This window comes from Myotis yumanensis, unplaced genomic scaffold (genome assembly GCF_028538775.1).
Source record: "Myotis yumanensis isolate MYYU_CA2020_CCGP unplaced genomic scaffold, mMyoYum1.0.hap1 SCAF_2, whole genome shotgun sequence".
Classification (NCBI taxonomy): domain Eukaryota; kingdom Metazoa; phylum Chordata; class Mammalia; order Chiroptera; family Vespertilionidae; genus Myotis; species Myotis yumanensis.
Window position 1 is genome coordinate 44,922,125 of NW_027223753.1, and position 7,378 is coordinate 44,929,502.

Here is a 7,378-nt window from a genome sequence, read left to right on the forward strand (position 1 = left end):
CCACCATCTTTGAGGGTGGGGGCAGTCAATTAGCATATTCCCTCCTTATTGGCTGTGGGTGCCGTCATGTTTGTAATGGCATGAGGGTCAATTAGCATATTCTGTCTTTATTAGATAGGATTCTGTCCTCAGTATATTTGGGGATCATTTTTAAGAAGGATATTGGAATGAGATAAAATTACACCTGGACAGAGAGTGGAGGTGAGAAGAGGCAGAAACTTTCTTTCCATTGAATTATATTGAAAATACTCAGAATATTGTCTAGACAAAACAAATAAATCCTACCATACAGTCATTGTCACGACTGAGAATAAGTGTTTAGAATTAGAAGTTATTCTTTAAATCATTTAATAATATGTATATATGAATGAATGCATACATTCGTGAAAATTGAGAGATAAGCTGATGGATTTATCTTGCCTGTTAATTCAGCTTCAGCTAAGGACCAGACAAAAAGTTGTGATCATCTTTTTTTGGAAAGGCAGCAACAAAATTACATCATTATTATTAGGATAGAGGTTCTGTGTATTGTGGTTTCAGACTTTGTTGTGAACACACATTTCATTTCAAATTCTGACAGTAAAGTCGGGCAGTAAAGTTTAAGGATCTCTTCCAGCCCGGAATGAAGGAAAGTGAAAAAGGACAAGCTTCAGAGATGGCTGTTCTGTTAGACTTAGGATAGGCGGATCCTCCTTTTGGACATCAATATTAAGATACTAGACTTTGCCATTAACATTTCAGAAATGAATTTTTAAAATGCTTGATGTGACTTTTGATGGTGAAGGTTTCTTTTCTCTCTTCTTCCTAAGACTTGACACTTTGAATCCCCTTTTGTCAATGTATTAACCACCAGCAGGCAATCCTGAGACTTACCATTTGCCAAATGAGTGCATGAAAAGATCCTTTATAGTATGAGTATGTCCAAAAGAATTTCCCTGAAGTATCGATTTTTTTCTTTTTCTTTTTTTTTTTTACATTAAACTATCCAAATTAAATCTGTATTAGTGAGAATATAACTTTAGCAGATTAAAATTTTAGGTAACTTTTGTGTTCTGTTAACCTTTAGGATTTAACATTGTCCAAGGGCAAACATATCTAAAAGTACATATGTTAATTCTTTCTTGTTTTTAGAACTAAAGGAACAAAAATGACTTTAATCTATCCAATTTTAGGTCAGAAATCTCTGTCTGCTTTTTTAGAGATCTGTATTTACTTTCTATTTTTCAATGCCAGAAAGCACTGTATTTCTGGTCAAACCGTACTAATCTAGGTTTTTTCCTTTTATCTGCTAATTACTTTGCTCCTAGAATAAGTTTCATCTTCATGGTTTATCAGAGATCACCTTTGTAGCTTACATTATATATCTAAGTCTTTTTAACTATACAACCAGAAAAACATTATGAAGGATTTTCAAAAATCAGGAAGGAACAAGAAAAAGAACAAATAGTGAAAAAACATTTAAAAATATTAAATAATATGAATTTCTATCAAAACAGACATAAAGAGGAAACTGAGAATTTAAAATAATAGTAAAATAGAAGCAAGATATCCAGAATATATTGATAGAAGCAGTTTCTTAGAAAGGATAAGGGATTATTATTTTCTATAAAAAGAAGAGCAAGTGTCCTTTAAAAAATTTTAGGAGAATATTTGTCATGTAATATTTATTATAGCCTCAGTATTGTCAGTCAACCACAATTCAATAGTACTCTACTCAATTGAGCTTTAAGACCAAACTAGAGATGAATTGAAAATGTGAAACATCAGACCAGGAAAATTGGAAATATCTTATTGATTCTAATATATAAATTTTATATTATTTTATCGTTTGAATCTTAAATTAATTTAGAAACCTTAAGCATTTTTGTGTGTTTTTCATGGCTATATAAAGACTTTCTTCTTGCCTATAAACTTTGAAAAATATTATATTTAGAGTTAGTATTGCAGACACATTTTTGAATTAGCATTTTCCTTTCTTTTTCACAATCCTCTTTGACAGTTGGTGGCAAGCAATGGCCCAAAACATTCACAACTACAGTTATAAAATTTCACTTATTCTCTCACAATAAGAAAAATATGTTAAAAGTAGATAGTATATGTTTGTGATTAGGTAGAAAATTACTGTGCTGTCTTCTAACCAATGCCTCCAGAAATGTAGAAACTCAGTCTTGTCCTATTTTAGGTCAACGATACGATACAGATACCAGATGTCATCTAAGAGTGATTCATTAAAAAAAATTCTGCAAATAATTATTTTTCATTTACATTATTAAAAATTAAATTAATAATTATAAATATACATGTTATATTTATATTTTATACTAAGATATATAAATTAGTAAGAATTAGGAATTCATGAGTTACTTTATAAGCAGAAAGGGTAAGCAAAGGCAAGTTAGAAATTCAATATGAATCTGCTAACAAAAGGATGAGGGAATTATTGACAAGTTTTGAGTGTATCTAGGCAAATACACCCTAGTAAACTGACACAGATAAAAATATATGAATTAAAAAGGCTGCGAGCTGGGATAATTTAAAATTTGATTTAGGTTTTGGGAGAAAGTAAGTACTGACCAATACTAGAAAGTGGAGAGGGGGCTGCCATGTTGCACAGTGCCAGCGAGCACAATTTTCAGTGTATGTTCTGTGAATGTCACTCCCTGGAGTTGTACAGTGTGACATACTAATATTTACCTACTACTTGTTATTTACTTAGCACTGTTCTGGTCAATTCACTTATATTAAATTATAGCTAGTGAATCTAAGATGGGGAATTGGATATGGGATTAGGGAGACAATATGTCCTGGGACTTGGATTATCACATAATGGAACAGATAAGGAGAGTCTAAGGTCAGCATTCTAATTAGTAATCAGAGGGTTTTATGGATATATATATATATATATATATATTTAAATTAATTTCAAAATATTTAAAATAGATAGTACAGAAAAAAATTCACCCCACATTTCCGCTACCTCGACATTTTATTTTTCCTTGTCTATATTCCCTTCTATTTTTTGTTCATGTTCACATTACTCTAAGCATGCTTAATAGGTTGAATTTTGATTCTCATTGTTTAAATTTAGCTATTTTATTTGATGGAGAAGGCTACCATTCAGTCTTTCATATTTTGATTTGTATATCGATATTATCTTAAGCATCTGATTTACATAGTAGTTTTACCTGTGTCTTATGATTGGTTCCTAATCCTGGCCTACTGTGCTTGTCCAGTTCTGTGGCTACCAGCACGTGTCTATACCTAAACAGACTCTTATTTTTATATGTAATATGTTCTTATAAACACTTAAAACAGTTAAATGTGAAGGAACTGAACCATACCTTTTTTCAGTGTCCCAGAGAGTATAAAAATATTTTAATTTTTTTACTTCTATTTTTTAAAAGGTACTTGATTGTTTATTTTTTAAAAATATGGTTTTTTAAAAGTATTTTTAGAGAGAGAGGAAGAGAGAGGTTGAGAGAGAGAAGCATCTAATAAAGAGAAACATTGAGCCGTAACTGGTTTGGCTCAGTGGACAGAGCGTCGGCCTGCGGACTGGAAGGTCCCAGGTTCGATTCCGTTCAAGGGCATGTACCTTGGTTGCAGGCACATTCCCAGTGGGAGGTGTGCAGGAGGCAGCTGATTGATGTTTCTTTCTCACTGATGTTTCTAACTCTCTCTCTCCCATCCTCTCTGTAAAAAAATCAATAAAATGTATTAAAAAAAAATAAAGAGAAACATTGAGCGGCTGCCTCCTGTATGCCCCCTTCCTGGGGATCAAACCCGCAACCTGGGCTTGTGCCCAGACCTGGAATCAAACTGGTGACCTCTCAGTACATGGGACGATGCTCAACCAACTGAGCCACACCGGCCAGGGCTAAAAATATTTTTTAATTATAATTTTTTTCAATTATATAGGCTTGACGTGATCTTGGATGATATAGTTCTGGCATTTCATAGGTGTCTTTATTTTTGTTCTTTTGTAGTCATAGAGCTCATTGACTTACAGTCCAGTGAGCATTTCTTTGAGACTAATGATTGTTTCTATCTTTACACTAATTATATTAAATTTATGAGACCTATATTTCTTATCATGAGTTTTAGTACTTTCATTTTTCCATTTTTCTGTCATGTTTACAAAATAGGGGGAAATGAAGTGTAAAATCCCGATAGTATATAAGCTGCTATACAAAGATTGTGATATTGCTAGCAGGCAGCATTGGCTCAGAGCTCAAAATGTTTGTCAGCTGATGTTCAAAAGTCCCAACTTCATAATATTTAAGGTGATTTAAGGAAATCAGATTGCATATGAAAGTCTAATGTCTTTGATTTTAGCCATCTTAGTGGGTGTGAAGTGGTATCTTGTGTTTTTTTTTTTTTAAAGTAATAGCATTATTGAATTGTAATTCATCCTTTTAAAGTGTACAGTTCAGTGGATTGTAATATCTTTTTTTAAAAACATTTATTTTTTTAAAATTTTTATTTATTTCAGAGAGGAAGGGAAAGGAAGAGAGAGATAGAAACATCAGTGATAAGGGGGAATCATTGATTGGTTGCCTCCTGCTCCTTGGACTGAGCGAGCAACCCAGGCATATGCTCTTGACCAGAATCAAACCTGGGACCCTTTGGACCACAGGCCGATGCTCTATCCACTGAGCCAAACTGGGTAGGGTGATTGTAATATCTTTACAGAGTTATGCAATGATCACCACTGTCCAATTCCAGAACATTTTCATTACTAAACAAAATAAAACAAAACAAAAAACCCTGTACCTATTAACCTACTTTCTGTTTGCATGGATTCCAGGTATTTCACATAAGTGGAATCACAATATGTGGTTTTTTGTGTCTGATTCTTTTCACTTAGCATGCTTTCAAGATTTATAGCATGTATCAGCAGCACTTTATTCTTTTTGGTGACTGAATAATATTCCATTAGGTGGACATACCACATATTTTTTATCAGTTGGTAGACATATGGGTTGTTCCCACTTTTTGGCTGTCTATAATAATAAAAGTGTAATATGCTAATTAGACCGGACAGCCGAACGACCTTCTGGACATCCTTCTGGAGGAAGCCATGGCAGGGGGGTTGAGGCAGAGGCAGTTAGAGGCAATCAGGCAGGCAGGCAAGCAGTTAGGGGTGATCAGGCAGGCAGGCAAGCAGTTGGGGGCAATCAGGCAGGCAGGCAGAGGCAGTTAGGGGTGATCAGGCAGGCAGGTGAGTAGTCAGGGGCAATCAGGCAGGCAGGTGAGTGGTTAGGGACAATCAGGCAGGCAGGCAGAGTGGTTAGGGGCAATCAGGCAGGCAGGCAAGTAGGGGCAATCAGGCAGGCAGGTGAGTGGTTAGGAATGATCAGGCAGGCAGGCGGAGTGGTTAGGGGTGATCAGGCAGGCAAGCAGTTAGGAGCCAGCAGTCCCAGATTATGAGAGGGATATCCAACTGCCGGTTTAGGCCCTATCCCGTAGGGATCCTGCAGCAGGATCGGGCCTAAACCAGCAGTCGGACATCCTCTGAGGGGTCCCAGATTGCGAGAGGGTGGAGGCCGGGCTGAGGACACCCCCCCCCCTCCCCCCGCACAAATTTTGTGCACGGGGCCTCTAGTTTTGAATAATTCTGTAAGGAACATTGTTTTCATTTCTCCTGTGTATATACCTAGGGGTGGAATTGCTGGTCATATGGTAGCTCTGTGTTTAGCCCTTTAAGGAAATGCCAAACTTTTCCATAGTGACTACACCATTTTACAATCCACCAGCAATGTTATAAGGATTACAATTTTCTACTTTCTCACCAACCCTTGTTACTATCTTTTTTATTTCAGCCACCTAGTGTTTGTAAAGTGGTACCTTATGTGCATTTTCCTAGTGACAAATTATGTTGAGCATCTTTTCATGTGCTTGTTGGCCATTTGTATATCTTCTTTGGAGGAATATGTATTCAAATTCTTCCCTCATTTTGAATTGGGTTATTTGTCTTTATATTAGTGAGTTGTAAGAGTTTTTTGTATATTCAGGATACAAGGCTTTTATCAGCTATATGATTTACAACATTTTCTCTCATTCTGTGGTTTATCTTTTTGCTTTCTTGATGGTGTTCTTTGAAACATAAATAGTTTTCATTTTGGTAAAGTCCAATTTGTCTACTTTTTATTTTTTCTTTGCTTATGCTTTTGGTGTTATATTTAAGAAGCCATTGCTTTATCTGAAGTCTCCAAGATTTATACCTTATACTTCCTCCTAAGAGTTTTATAGCTTTAGCTCTTACATATAGGTTTTTAAAAATTCATTTGGGGTGGATGGAGGAAGATTAACCATATATGCATAGCCCATGGACACAGACAATAGTCTGGTGACAGCCTGGGAGGGGCAAATGTGGGGTGGAAGGGATCAATGGGGGAAAAATACAAAAGAACAAACAAACCAACGGGGATATCAGTAATACTTTCAACAATAAATATAAATTAAAAAAATAAACTTGAAAGTAAAATTCATTTTGATTTGATTTTTGTATATGATCTGAGATAGGTATCCAAATTTCTTCTTTTGCTTGTGGAAGTCTAGTTGTCCCAGCACCATTTGTTGAAAAGACTATTTTCCCCCCATTGAATGGTCGTGACCTTCTTATCAAAAATCAATTGACCATAAGTGTAAGGCTTTCTGGACTCTCAATTCTATTTCATATATATGTCTATCCTTTGCCAGTACCACACTATCTTCATTACTATAGATTTGTAGTACATTTTGAAATTGGGAAGTGTAAGTCATCCAACTTTGTTCTTTTTCTAGATAATTTTGGCCAATTCTGAATCCCTTGCATTTTAATATGGATTTTAAAATCAGTTTGTCAATTCTGCAAAAATTGTCTTCATTTTTTTTGTCTATCTATCTATCTATCTATCTATCTATCTATCTTGATATTTCTTTGAAATGAATTGACAGTTCCATCTCCAAAGTTCTTAAATGGCCAACAGACCATAGAAAGACATTTCTTTAGGCTCCTGCTGGAAACCAACAGCTTAAGCAAATTGCAGGCCTTGATTCAGGGCCAGTCTTTATTTTTAAAACATAAAGTGTTTTTGAATTTTTATATAGTGTGAAATTGCCCCAAACACCAAAGGAATACAACATGCAAAACAGGTGGTACGGCAGTGGTCATAATCTATAAGAACACACCAGATTAGATAGTATATCACATTTTACTAGTACCATAGCATCAGCTAGAACAAGTGTTTCAAAAGTAAGACTTTACATAGTCACTCAATACTACCAGTTTGGGGGGAAAAAAAGAATCCTTACATTTAGGGAAAAACCAGTGTTACTCTGTGAAGCTCCAGTGTTACAGGGTGGAGATGGCATTCGTGAACTGGCTAAACAGTGG

General features: G+C 35.3%; 1 non-coding gene across 1 annotated transcript; it reads right to left on the reverse strand.

Moving 5' to 3' along the window:
- Window positions 1-6,912: 6,912 nt before the first annotated feature.
- Window positions 6,913-7,049, reverse strand: LOC139004696 (small nucleolar RNA SNORA2/SNORA34 family). Its single transcript, XR_011470540.1, has one exon. It is a non-coding gene; the product is annotated as a small nucleolar RNA SNORA2/SNORA34 family (small nucleolar RNA).
- Between the last annotated feature and the right edge of the window lie 329 nt (window positions 7,050-7,378).